The following is a 14,079-nucleotide window of genomic DNA, read 5'->3' on the forward strand; positions in this document are numbered from 1 at the left end:
ATTTCTTCCTATTCACTTCAGAAACAAAAAAGAACTGCTATTTGGGGTATACAGATCCCCTTAAAATGGACATCCTGGGATTGGAGCAGAAATCACTACAGAAAGTATGTGGATTGTAGACTGATTTCTTCCTCTTCACTTCAGCAACAAAAAAGAATTGCAATTTGGGGTATACAGATCCCCCAAAACGGACACCCTGGGATAGGAGCAGAAATCACTCCAGAAACGATGTGGATTTTACACAGATTTCTTCCTATTCACTTCAGCAACAAAAAAAATTGCAATTTGGGGCATACAGATCCCCCAAAACGCACACCCTGGGATTGGAGCATAAATCACTACAGAAAATATGTGGATTTTACACTGATTTCTTCCTATTCACTTAAGCAACAAAATAGAATTGCAATTTGGGGTATACAGATCCCCCAAAACGCACACCCTGGGATTGAAGCAGAAATCACTACAGAAAGTATGTGGATATTACACTGATTTCTTCCTATTCACTTCAGCAACAAAATAGAACTTCTATTTGGGGTATACAGATCCCCTAAAACGGACACCCTGGGATTGGAGCAGAAATCACTACAGCACAGTATAGTACAAGCAGCTGGACGCTACAGGCAGTACATGCAGTGTGAAGTGCCGATAATGGCTGCCTGTTTTTATAAGGCTGTGTGACATCACATTAGCCTGCAGCTCGGTGATTGGCTTACAGGTCTGCACATGTGATTGAGGGTGTTCTTTCTCCTTCCCAGAGTTTTCTGCCCCATGTAACACGTTGGGGCAAATTTACTTACCCGGTCCTGACGCGATCCCTGATCCGGACGGTCCGACGAAGATGAAGATGAAGTACGGTGCGATGAAGTACATTGTGCACCCGATATCCTGCATGTGTTGCTTCCCCTCTGAGGTCCGCTGGAGTTCACCATCTTCTTCCCGGTGCTTGTAAGTGCATGTCTTGCGATACAATTTGAATTTTAGTCCGTAGTCTGAATCCGTCGTGTTGTCCGACGGCCACCCCCCTCCGATTTGCGTCGCATGAAAGTGAGCACGATTGCGCTAAAATCCGATCGCGTGCGCCAAAAAAGCCTTCTTAATGCGGTGCAAATCGGAAATTGTTGGGAAACCTGATGGACCCTTGAGCCCCGTTGTGCTCGCGCCCATTTTGGTAATAAAGGAGAAAAAAAGACTTCCCACGGATCACCGTAATTTTCAGATTTGTGACTCCCTGATTCCCTGAAAATTCTCCCATCTCTGATCTTATCCATTCTTATCTACTATAAAACTTTCTTTTTATACAACGTTTTTCTTCCCTTCACCAACGCATTGAAAATTAATATTATTTGGGACAGTCCATAGCAGATACTGGAGAAATAAATCCATTGCACACAGTCTGAGCATTTAACTTGTTTTACTGTATATTGTTTTTCTGCAGCTTTTACCAAGCTTTATTTTCCATCTTACTATAAGGTCAAATTTTACACAAACTTAACTGATGAGTAAAACCTTTTTGGTTAGAAAATCCAATACATATCCTAATAGTCAAAACATTTTTGGAATTTGTTAGATCACGCAGTATACTGTACACCTCCACTGAAACAACTATGTAAGCACAGGGACTTGGATGCTAAATTTTACTAAATGACCTCAACTAAAAGTCTGAAATAGTTTGGACCATGTGTAAGAAATTGTTTAAACTGCACATAGAACTCTAGTGGTATGAGGCCACCTACACATCATCAGCAAATTATAATGCATGGTCCTGCTAGAAAGAAGCTATCAACTAGGATTCGGCACATTCAATTTAGTCTGAGCATCTTCTACTGTGTCCTCTGCCAGATCTTCCCTTTGAATCTCTATCATTTCCTCTTTCACTACTGTCGTTTTCATCTGAATGATCTTCATTGCTGTCATTTTCTTCTGATTGTTCATCGCTACTATGTTTTTCTTTGGATACATCATCATTGCTGGGTCGTTCTTTGGATACATCATCATTGCTGGGTCGTTCTTTGGATACGTCATCATTGCTGGGTCGTTCTTTGGATACGTCATCATTGCTGGGTCGTTCTTTGGATACGTCATCATTGCTAGGTCTTTCTTTGGATAGTTCAACATTGCTAGGTCTTTTTTTGGATAAGTCATCATTGCTATGTCGTTCTTTGGATACGTCATAATTGCTAGGTCGTTCTTTAGATACGTCATTGCTAGGTTGTTCTTTAGATACGTCATCATTGCTAGGTCTTTTTTTGGATAGTTCAACATTGCTAGGTCTTTTTTTGGATAGTTCATCATTGCTACGTCGTTCTTTGGAAAGGGCATCATTTCTAGGTTGTTCTTTGGATAGTTCAACATTGCTAGGTCTTTTTTTGGATACGTCATCATTTCTAGGTCGTTCTTTGGATATTTCAACATTGCTAGGTCTTCTTTTGGATAGTTCAACATGGCTAGGTCTTTTTTTGGATAGTTCAACATTGCTAGGTCTTTTTTTGGATACGTCATCATTTCTAGGTCGTTCTTTGGATACATCATCATTGCTAGGTCGTTCTTTGGATAGTTCAACATTGCTAGGTTTTCTTTTGGATAGTTCAACATTTCTAGGTCGTTCTTTGGATACATCATCATTGCTAGGTCGTTCTTTGGATACATCATCATTGCTAGGTCTTCTTTTGGATAGTTCAACATTGCTAGGTCTTTTTTTGGATAATTCATCATTGCTAGGTCTTTTTTTGGATAGTTCAACATTGCTAGGTCGTTCTTTGGATATGGCATCATTTCTAGGTCGTTCTTTGGATAGTTCAACATTGCTAGGTCTTTTTTTGGATACGTCATCATTTCTAGGTCGTTCTTTGGATACATCATCATTGCTAGGTCTTTTTTTGGATAGTTCATCATCGCTAGGTCTTTCTTTGGATAGTTCATCATTACTGGGTCTTTCTTTGGATAGTTCATCGTTACTGGGTCTTTCTTTGGATAGTTCATCATTACTGGGTCTTTTTTTGGATAGTTCATCATTACTGGGTCTTTTTTTGGATAGTTCATCGTTACTGGGTCTTTCTTTGGATAGTTCATCGTTACTGGGTCTTTCTTTGGATAGTTCATCGTTACTGGCTCTTTCTTTGGATAGTTCATCATTGCTATCATTTCCTTCTGATAGCGCATCGGTGCTTTCTGTTCTTTCCAACTGTTCGGCGTTGCTGCCTGTACCTTCCAATAACTCGGCATTACTGTCCGTTCCTTCCAAGATGTCACTGGAGTCTTCCCGTTCCCTATCGAGAAATTTCACCTCTTGATCATTATACACTTGATCATTACAATGAGCATAACTATCAAGATCTCTAATGAATTCAGCTTTGCTCTTTGCTAAAAACAAAAAAAAAAGCAAAATAAAATACATTAAAAATGATTCACTGAGAAAAACATCAATCGAAAGAAAAGGATTGTGTAATTGCGGGTTGTCCAGGGTTAGAAACCTGTCACTGTTTCCTTCCAGAAAAAGACCACATAGCATCCTGTTATATATATTTATTCATTTTATTCTTTATTTCTTTTCCTTGCTTCCAATTAAGGCCCAAAATTAAAGGGGTTTTTCCAGGATTAAGAAAACATGACGGCTTTCTTCCTAGAACAGAGCCACTCCTTCCGTGAGTATGGGTACTGCCGCTCAGCTCCAATAAGAATACAAGAGAGCTGCAATACCATGCACGACCTGCGGATGGGTGTGGCGCTGATGGAAGAAAACCGGACAACCAATATGAAAGGATAATACAGCCTCAGACTGCCTGCACAGGACGAGGCATTGACATTTGATGTGATTCTATAGGCTTATGCACATGACTATGGATTTCACAGACGACTGCCCGAGACTCAAAAGATAGAGCAGATCCTACTCCTGTTCGTATTTGCATCTCGGGCTATAATTTTCAATGCTCATCAGGACTCTTGTTTGCACTCTGTGTAGGTAGCCTTAGGATGTGTTCACACGTTGCAATTTTGTTGCGTTTTAATTGCGTTTGAAACTCTTCCAACAGCTGAGGAGAGGTGATTTACCTAATTACATTACTATTAAGGTTTCTGTTTACAAAATGCATCGTAAATGCAATGTTAACGCATGTGTTTTTGTTAACAAATGTAAACAGCAATGTAATTAGGGAAATCACCTCTCCTCAGCTGTTGTAATGCGTTTAAAACGCAATGAAAATGCAGGCAAAAATGGAATGTGGGACCGCGCCCTAAAGCCACATTCACACGTCGTGTTTTGATTGTGTTTTCATTGCGTTTTGAAACGCATTGCAACAGCTGAGGAGAGGTAATTTGCCTAATTACATGTTAACATTGCGTTTACTATGCGTTTTGTAAACCCAAATGTGAACACATGCATTAACAATGTGTTAACATATGTGTTTGTTCAACACATGTGTTAACATCACATTAACAAACGTTTTGTAAACAGAAATGTTAACAGTAATGTAATTAGGCAAATCACCTCTCCTCAGGGCACGTTCACACGTTGCGTTTTGACCTGCGTTTTCATTGCGTTTGAAACGCATATACAACAGCTGAGGAGGGTTGATTTGCCTAATTACATCACTGTTAACATTTCCGTTTACAAAACGTATCATAAACGCGATGTTAACGCATACGTTAACATTGCGTTTACAAACGTAAACGGTAATGTAATTAGGCAAATTACCTCACATCAGCTGTTGTATATGCGTTTCAAACGCAATGAAAACGCGACCAAAACGCAACGTGTGAACGCGCCCTCAGCGTTACAAAATACTATGAAAACGCAACCAAAACGCAAAGTGTGAACGCGCCCTAAGGGTGATGACATACATGGCGTTTTGAACCCTTTTTTGGTCCTTTATAAGCAGTCCGTTAAAAAACGTATGTGTTAAAAATGCATGCGTTTTTTTAAAAACGCATGCATTTTTTGAAAACGCATCCGTTTTTGACAGGTTTCACCAATTATCTTAATTAAAAATGTTTAAAAAAATGGATGCGTTTTTAAAAAACGGAAGCGTTTTTTAATGCATGCTTTTTTTAACGGACTGCTTAAAAACGGACCAAAAATGAGTTCAAAACGCCATGTGTGGTATCACCCTTAAGCTGGTGTCACACGTGACGTTTTGTCTGCGTTTGAAAACGCAAACGGAGACAAAGGCGCACCCACTGGGGCGGGCCGCAGACCGATCGCATTGGCGTTTCTATGGTAAAGCCTGCAATCGGGAATGAGCCGCCGGTGTTTTGGGTTAATTTAATGCAAAACACCGATGGCTCGTTCCCGATCGCAGGCGTTCCCATAGAAACGCTGATGCGATCGGGCCGTGGCCCGCCTTGGTGGGCGCGGCTTTGTCTGCATTTGCAAACGCAGACAAAGTGGTACATGTGGCACCAGCCTTAGGGCACTGTCCCACATTGCGTTTTGCAAATGAAGATCAAACTGCACCGGGACGGGCCAAGGCCCGATGGCATCCGTGTTTCTATGGAAACGCCTTCGATCGGGAATGAGCCGCTGATTCGGCCCGCCCCGATGGGTGCCGTTTGGTCTGCGTTTGCGAACACAGTCAAAACGTCCTGTGTGACAGCGCCCTGAGGGCGCTGTCCCACGTTGCGTTCGCAAACGCAGGCGCATTCAAAACCGCGCCCACCGGGGCGGTCCGCGGTCCGATCGCATCGGCGTTTCTATGGAAACGCCTGCGATCGGGTACGAGCCGCCGGTGTTTTGCGTTCCCGATCGCAGGCGTTTCCATAGAAACGCCGATGCGATCGGACCGCGGACCGCCCCGGTGGGCGCGGTTTTGAATGCGTCTGCGTTTGCGAACGCAACGTGGGACAGCGCCCTTAAAGCAGCAAAATGTATAGTAACATGTATTCTGAGGGCGCATTCACACAATAGGTTTTTTTTCCAAAGGCTTCAGCCTTGATCGCATGCTAAGGTTACATTGCGTTTCCACTGCATCTGCTAAAACACAATGTAACCGTAGCATGTAATCACGGCTGAAGCCTTTGGAATGCGTCAAATGCATCAAAAAACACAACGCATCGTGTGAATGCGCCCTGAGGGCGGATATCTAAGTGATGTTTTTGGATATTTGGGTATCCTCTGGAAGGCAAACTGCACTTTTGAAAAATCTGGCCCAATGTATTTCCTGATTACAGCCCTTAACTCTTTACGTCCTAAGCACCAAGGTAATTAAGGACCCCTCCCCCACACTGCTTCTTGTCTGATCATTCGGCCTGGTAGTTTTAGAGTTAGTATTCTGTGTTGGACCTCTCTTGGATTACAAACTTCTTCCATTTTCCTTGGATCCTTTCAACTTGGTTCTGATCAGATCCGACTTCCTTGTCCTATTGACTATTAATTTCTTATCTTGCTGCCATGAACTGGTCTCTACTTGCCCATGGAGTCCACACCAGAGTCACGGACCACCACGTGGCTACTCAGAAGACCCTCTATCCAGGTAAGTTTCATCTCCTCTCCAGAAAGTGCTGTTCCTCTGTTATATATTGGGGGACATTTACTATGGCATTTCCGCCAGTTTTGTGGCGCTCTCACCACATGTTCTGCTCTCCGACCTATTTATTAGCTGTCGGGGACAGAAAAAATGCCTTTTTCCGTCTGCTCCGACTCTTCTCCGAAAAGGGGCGTGGCTTTGGCGGAGTGGAGACTCAGACACAATTACTATGTGTCGCAGCACTTTTTGGGCGGTGTAAACTGACGGAAAGTAGACCAAAAGAAAACTGGTCTAGCAGGGACTGTTGGACACATTTCTGGTGCTCGGGACAGATTTTGTCCCAGGGACAGAAAATAGTCTCGGCGCCAGAAATGTCTCTGCACAGCTCTACAATACTAAATGTGTGTCTTCTTACCGAGAGCAGGTCGGTAACAAAGCCAATGCAGACACCGACACTGTAAGTAAATGTCCCCCAATGTGTCACCATGTCCCCTGCCATAGTGTGATGTCACTACATAGTCTGGCATCGCAGGTATACGCAGTGAGTCCTGTCTAGTAAGGCCGCGGTCACACGTACTGCTAGGTGTCCGTTCATAACGCGCACAGTGGGAGGTCCTCAGCTCAAATGCACATGCGTTTGCAGGGAAACGCATGCGATGGATAAGCCGATCGCATGCGTTTCTCTGGAAACGCATGTGTGTTCGGGCCAAGGACCTCCCCCTGTGCACTAGCGTCGGGTTATGAACGGACACCTAGCGGTACGTGTGAGCGCGGCCTAAGGCCGGCGCCACACAGGGCGCTTTATCTGCGCTTGCAAACGCAGACAAAGTCGGCCCGATCGCATCGGCGTTTCTATGGAAACGCCTGCGATCGTGAACGAGCCGCCGGTGTTTCGCGTTAAATTCACCCAAAACACCGGCGGCTCGTTCCCGATCGCAGGCGTTTCCATAGAAACGCCGATGCGATCGAGCCGAGGCCCGCCCCGGTGGGCGCGACTTTGTTTGCGTTTGCAAGCGCAGACAAAGCGCCCTGTGTGGCGCCGGCCTAACACCTAGCTGGTCATGTAAGGCTACATTCACACAAACGTATGGGGAGTGTATATAGGGCCGACGTATATTCGGCGTATATACGTCCCCCATACACTTCTATGGGCTCACAGCCCTGTACGGGAGCGGTACGGTGCAGCACACGTGCGCTGTATATTCCTATGGAGAGGGGCTCATCCCCTGCTCCTCTCCACAGCGCCAATATATGCCCGCCGTACTACGGTACATCATGTGAATGTAGCCTAACTGAGAACTGCACAATGAATTGTTATAAGAAAAGTTAAAAGTATTTACTAAAACTCAAAATTGTTAAAAGAAACAAAAAAAAAAAAAAGCCACAAAAACGAAAGGCAGGAAAAAATGATCACGGCACTACCACACACTAATCAGCAATTTGACATATCCACATAGTATATTGCAGGAACAGGAGTCTGAATCAGGCACTGTGAGTCCCAATGAAGCAGTGGTGCTCTATATCCTATAGGCGTGTATTGGCAAATATGACGAGCAAAGATAATGTAGAGAGGACGGCACTCACCAAAATCCAGTAAAAAGGATCATTCTTCTTTATTGAACATACAAGGATACTCACAAAATATAGGACAGGCAAGGGAGGGAGTGAGGAGTGATGCTACAAAAAGGCAACGGCCGTTTCGCGCAGTCTGCGCTTCTTCCGGCCTCCGTGCATAGTGACTATACATTCACGAGGGGTATAAATATTATGTCAAACAACCAAATTATTCAAGACACCTGCGGTTCAAGAGGCGTATCTTACCTCACATTACATATTCCACCAATAGCACATCTCTAAAGGCTAAAACTCACCCAAGTGCGTGGGACTCAGCCAATCCTGTGGTGCAGTCATTCCCGTGTAGCGGCGCGCTTGGCGAGGCATCTCGTGCCTCCATCCGGAAGCTAGGCTGCCGTACCGCCCCTAGCACGCTCAGCTGTTTGGGATGCATCACGTGACTCCCTCTCCGCCCGCCGCGCCTCCCGATCACATGACGCGTTACCATAGATACAGGTGCGGCGTCATCACATCTATGGATTAGCGGTGAGAGCAGAGGGGGAGGAAGGCGAGCTAATACCACTGACCAGTAGGGTGATACGAAGCCTGTATAAGAACATTCTTGTTGGCATGGAAAGAGTGGACACAATTACAGGTGGTAAACTCAAGGCTGTGACCTATGCATACCCCATAATAATTAAAAACAAAAAGGTGATGAAAGCAATCGGTCATACACCTAAATAAGTCACTAAAATCACACAGTGTATCATTGTCTTATCATTTGGGAATATTATTACAGATATTATAAGAAGACTCCAAAGTCAATTTTGTCGTTGAGACCCACCGGTCCCATAGCGTTCGAGCGCAGAATCCACCTGCTTTCCGCTTGTAGCAGGAGGCGCTGTCTATCCCCTCCCTTGGCCGGGTTTTTAACCGCTTCTATGCCTGCGAACTTGAGCGTTCTAATGTCCCCTCCATGTTCTTCTCTAATATGTTGTATGAGACGTGGGGCCCCTATACCAGTTTCGATTGATCTGAGGTGTTCTTTCACTCTTAAATATAAATTCCTGATCGTCTTCCCGACATAGTATCTCTGGCAAGTACATTTCAAAACATATACCACGAAGGTGGTTTTACAGTTAATAAAACTTCTCACTCTGACTTTCAGACCTCCAAAATCTACCGTTTTTTCTCCTGAGTTATATGGGCAACACTTGCATCTTCCACATCTAAAATTCCCCGCTATTGGGTTTCTCTCCAACCATGAATTACTCTGTACCGATCTATAGGCACTACTGACCAATTCTGATCTGATAGTCCTTCCCCTTCTGAAACTCACCACTGGACCGCCTTCTGCTATTTTGGCTAGGTCCCTATCATTTTCTATCACGTGCCAGTTGTCTCTGAATGCTTTCTTTATAAAGTCGGCCATGGGGGAGAACTCAAAAGTAAAGGAAAATTTGTTCGGTTTCCTTTTTTTCCCCCTATCACTTTTTTTGGTGTTTCTCAATAGGTCCTGTTGTCTTTTCTCTCTAACTTTCTGATAGGCTTCATCCACCAATTTGGCAGGGTATCTCCTTCTGACAAATCTCTCCTTTAGCTCCCCTGCCTGTCTTACAAATCCCTCCTCGGTGTTGTTAATACGCCTAAGTCTGAGGAACTGCCCATACGGAATAGCCCGTTTAACATGCATAGGGTGATAACTGTCAAAGTGAAGGAGGGCGTTCGTAGCTGTCTTTTTCCTGTGTACTGAGGTGGTAATCCTCCCATCTTGTATTTCAACCAGTACGTCCAAGAACTCTAATGCTTTGTCACTTATTGTGTGTGTAAAGAGCATATTCATGTTATTCTCTTCATTGAGGGAGTCCACCATCTCCCTGAATTTATCTTTCGTGCCAGACCACAATATAAAGACATCATCCACGTACCTTCGATACATCTGGATGAACTTGGCATATGGGTTCTTTTCGCTATATATGTAGATGTTCTCAAAAACTGCAAGGAATATATTTGCGTATGTGCAGGAGACGGGAGTGCCCATCGCAGTCCCGTCCCTCTGCACAAACCAGTCTCCATCAAAAACAAATGCGTTGTGGGATAAGATGAAATATAAAGCCCCACAGACAAAGTTTGTGTAATCCTCTCCTTTCTCTGCTTTCTGGACCACATCTCGGACTGCCTGTACTCCTTCTTTGTGTGGTATTCTTGTGTATAAGCTTTCTACATCAATAGATGCTAAAAGCCACGTATCTTGCCAGGTTTGCTCACTCAGGGCGGACAGGAAATCGTTCGTGTCCTTAAGATACGAGGGGATGTCTTTCAGTATCGGTCTCAACAACCAATCGATATACTGTGACAGCGGCTCGGTAACCGAGCCAATGCCCGCCACAATCGGTCGGCCGGGGGGTCTCTCTAAGCTTTTATGGACTTTGGGCAAGAAATACCAATCTGGCTTCTTAGGGTACAGGGGTAACAATCTCTCCGCCGTTTTTTTGGATAAAATACCCTTTTCTACCTGTGTTCTCAGGAACGTTTTCAATTGTTGACTAAAGATGACTAAAGTCATAAACTTGACTGATACAGTTTTGGATAAAGTTTGTCTTACAGCATTACAAAAGGGTTTGAGTTTTTGTCTTTCTAAACATTTTGATAAAGTGGAATTTCAAATAGATTTATTTAAGGGGTTGAGGAAAATGAATCTCAAAAAATATTTTGCCCAGAAAGAGAAAAGAGACAAGGATGGGGAGACCAAGGAGGCAGAAGTCCCATTAGAGATAGGACCACTGGGCTTCTTTGTGACAGGGGAACTTTCTGAGGTGGAAAAAGAATGTATATTATTTCTAGCTAATGAGGAGGAGATGAGACCAGAGGGGGAAATAGAACCCTTTAAGGGGGGCAATCGATCCAGGTTCAACCCTCAGCTGCAACAAGGGGGCACCATCGACATCTTCCGGAAACTAGTAATGAAAGACATAGATGCGTTAATATACAAAAAAGAGAGCCAGAATATGACAGAACAAGAGCGTAGGGCATTAGAAGACTTAAAGAAGAACGAGGGGCTGACAATAAAACCAGCGGATAAAGGGGGCAACATAGTGATTATGGACAGTACATATTATAGGATGGAAGCCAATAGATTACTGGGCGACGAAAGGACATACCGTAAACTAGATGGGGACCCCACATACAAATATAGGGAACAATTGAAAACGTTCCTGAGAACACAGGTAGAAAAGGGTATTTTATCCAAAAAAACGGCGGAGAGATTGTTACCCCTGTACCCTAAGAAGCCAGATTGGTATTTCTTGCCCAAAGTCCATAAAAGCTTAGAGAGACCCCCCGGCCGACCGATTGTGGCGGGCATTGGCTCGGTTACCGAGCCGCTGTCACAGTATATCGATTGGTTGTTGAGACCGATACTGAAAGACATCCCCTCGTATCTTAAGGACACAAACGATTTCCTGTCCGCCCTGAGTGAGCAAACCTGGCAAGATACGTGGCTTTTAGCATCTATTGATGTAGAAAGCTTATACACAAGAATACCACACAAAGAAGGAGTACAGGCAGTCTGAGATGTGGTCCAGAAAGCAGAGAAAGGAGAGGATTACACAAACTTTGTCTGTGGGGCTTTATATTTCATCTTATCCCACAACGCATTTGTTTTTGATGGAGACTGGTTTGTGCAGAGGGACGGGACTGCGATGGGCACTCCCGTCTCCTGCACATACGCAAATATATTCCTTGCAGTTTTTGAGAACATCTACATATATAGCGAAAAGAACCCATATGCCAAGTTCATCCAGATGTATCGAAGGTACGTGGATGATGTCTTTATATTGTGGTCTGGCACGAAAGATAAATTCAGGGAGATGGTGGACTCCCTCAATGAAGAGAATAACATGAATATGCTCTTTACACACACAATAAGTGACAAAGCATTAGAGTTCTTGGACGTACTGGTTGAAATACAAGATGGGAGGATTACCACCTCAGTACACAGGAAAAAGACAGCTACGAACGCCCTCCTTCACTTTGACAGTTATCACCCTATGCATGTTAAACGGGCTATTCCGTATGGGCAGTTCCTCAGACTTAGGCGTATTAACAACACCGAGGAGGGATTTGTAAGACAGGCAGGGGAGCTAAAGGAGAGATTTGTCAGAAGGAGATACCCTGCCAAATTGGTGGATGAAGCCTATCAGAAAGTTAGAGAGAAAAGACAACAGGACCTATTGAGAAACACCAAAAAAAGTGATAGGGGGAAAAAAAGGAAACCGAACAAATTTTCCTTTACTTTTGAGTTCTCCCCCATGGCCGACTTTATAAAGAAAGCATTCAGAGACAACTGGCACGTGATAGAAAATGATAGGGACCTAGCCAAAATAGCAGAAGGCGGTCCAGTGGTGAGTTTCAGAAGGGGAAGGACTATCAGATCAGAATTGGTCAGTAGTGCCTATAGATCGGTACAGAGTAATTCATGGTTGGAGAGAAACCCAATAGCGGGGAATTTTAGATGTGGAAGATGCAAGTGTTGCCCATATAACTCAGGAGAAAAAACGGTAGATTTTGGAGGTCTGAAAGTCAGAGTGAGAAGTTTTATTAACTGTAAAACCACCTTCGTGGTATATGTTTTGAAATGTACTTGCCAGAGATACTATGTCGGGAAGACGATCAGGAATTTATATTTAAGAGTGAAAGAACACCTCAGATCAATCGAAACTGGTATAGGGGCCCCACGTCTCATACAACATATTAGAGAAGAACATGGAGGGGACATTAGAACGCTCAAGTTCGCAGGCATAGAAGCGGTTAAAAACCCGGCCAAGGGAGGGGATAGACAGCGCCTCCTGCTACAAGCGGAAAGCAGGTGGATTCTGCGCTCGAACGCTATGGGACCGGTGGGTCTCAACGACAAAATTGACTTTGGAGTCTTCTTATAATATCTGTAATAATATTCCCAAATGATAAGACAATGATACACTGTGTGATTTTAGTGACTTATTTAGGTGTATGACCGATTGCTTTCATCACCTTTTTGTTTTTAATTATTATGGGGTATGCATAGGTCACAGCCTTGAGTTTACCACCTGTAATTGTGTCCACTCTTTCCATGCCAACAAGAATGTTCTTATACAGGCTTCGTATCACCCTACTGGTCAGTGGTATTAGCTCGCCTTCCTCCCCCTCTGCTCTCACCGCTAATCCATAGATGTGATGACGCCGCACCTGTATCTATGGTAACGCGTCATGTGATCGGGAGGCGCGGCGGGCGGAGAGGGAGTCACGTGATGCATCCCAAACAGCTGAGCGTGCTAGGGGCGGTACGGCAGCCTAGCTTCCGGATGGAGGCACGAGATGCCTCGCCAAGCGCGCCGCTACACGGGAATGACTGCACCACAGGATTGGCTGAGTCCCACGCACTTGGGTGAGTTTTAGCCTTTAGAGATGTGCTATTGGTGGAATATGTAATGTGAGGTAAGATACGCCTCTTGAACCGCAGGTGTCTTGAATAATTTGGTTGTTTGACATAATATTTATACCCCTCGTGAATGTATAGTCACTATGCACGGAGGCCGGAAGAAGCGCAGACTGCGCGAAACGGCCGTTGCCTTTTTGTAGCATCACTCCTCACTCCCTCCCTTGCCTGTCCTATATTTTGTGAGTATCCTTGTATGTTCAATAAAGAAGAATGATCCTTTTTACTGGATTTTGGTGAGTGCCGTCCTCTCTACATTATCTTTGCTCGTCATATTTGCCAAAAAAAAAAAAAAAATCATACTTTTTGTGGACAGGTGTGTGCAAAATCCTAGATTACACTGATCTACACCTGGGGGTCATGGGAGCTTAATAAATAAAAACTTGTAGTGTGCTCCTCCTGGAGGTAGATACAGGTGACTGCAATCATCTATAACATTTTCTTATTAACTATACAAAAACCAAATACACATTTTTTTTTTCTGTTCATGAGTATGCAGGTAGCCATCCTGAATGTGCCATGTAAGCGGCATTAAATTCTGTGCTTTACAGCAGCCTCAGGGGCTTAGACACAAACAGGTTTTGTATATTT

At 44.1% G+C, this 14,079-nt stretch overlaps 1 long non-coding RNA gene across 1 annotated transcript in view; it reads left to right on the top strand.

Annotated features, from left to right (window-relative positions):
* Positions 1-6,200: 6,200 nt before the first annotated feature.
* The window catches only part of LOC140106409 (uncharacterized), a 97,683-nt gene continuing 89,804 nt past the window's right edge, over positions 6,201-14,079 (top strand). The window contains exon 1 of the long non-coding RNA XR_011850781.1: positions 6,201-6,464. This is a non-coding gene — a long non-coding RNA (uncharacterized lncRNA). The remainder of the gene's footprint in view (positions 6,465-14,079) is intronic.

Source organism: Engystomops pustulosus, chromosome 11 (assembly GCF_040894005.1).
Source record: "Engystomops pustulosus chromosome 11, aEngPut4.maternal, whole genome shotgun sequence".
Lineage (NCBI taxonomy): Eukaryota > Metazoa > Chordata > Amphibia > Anura > Leptodactylidae > Engystomops > Engystomops pustulosus.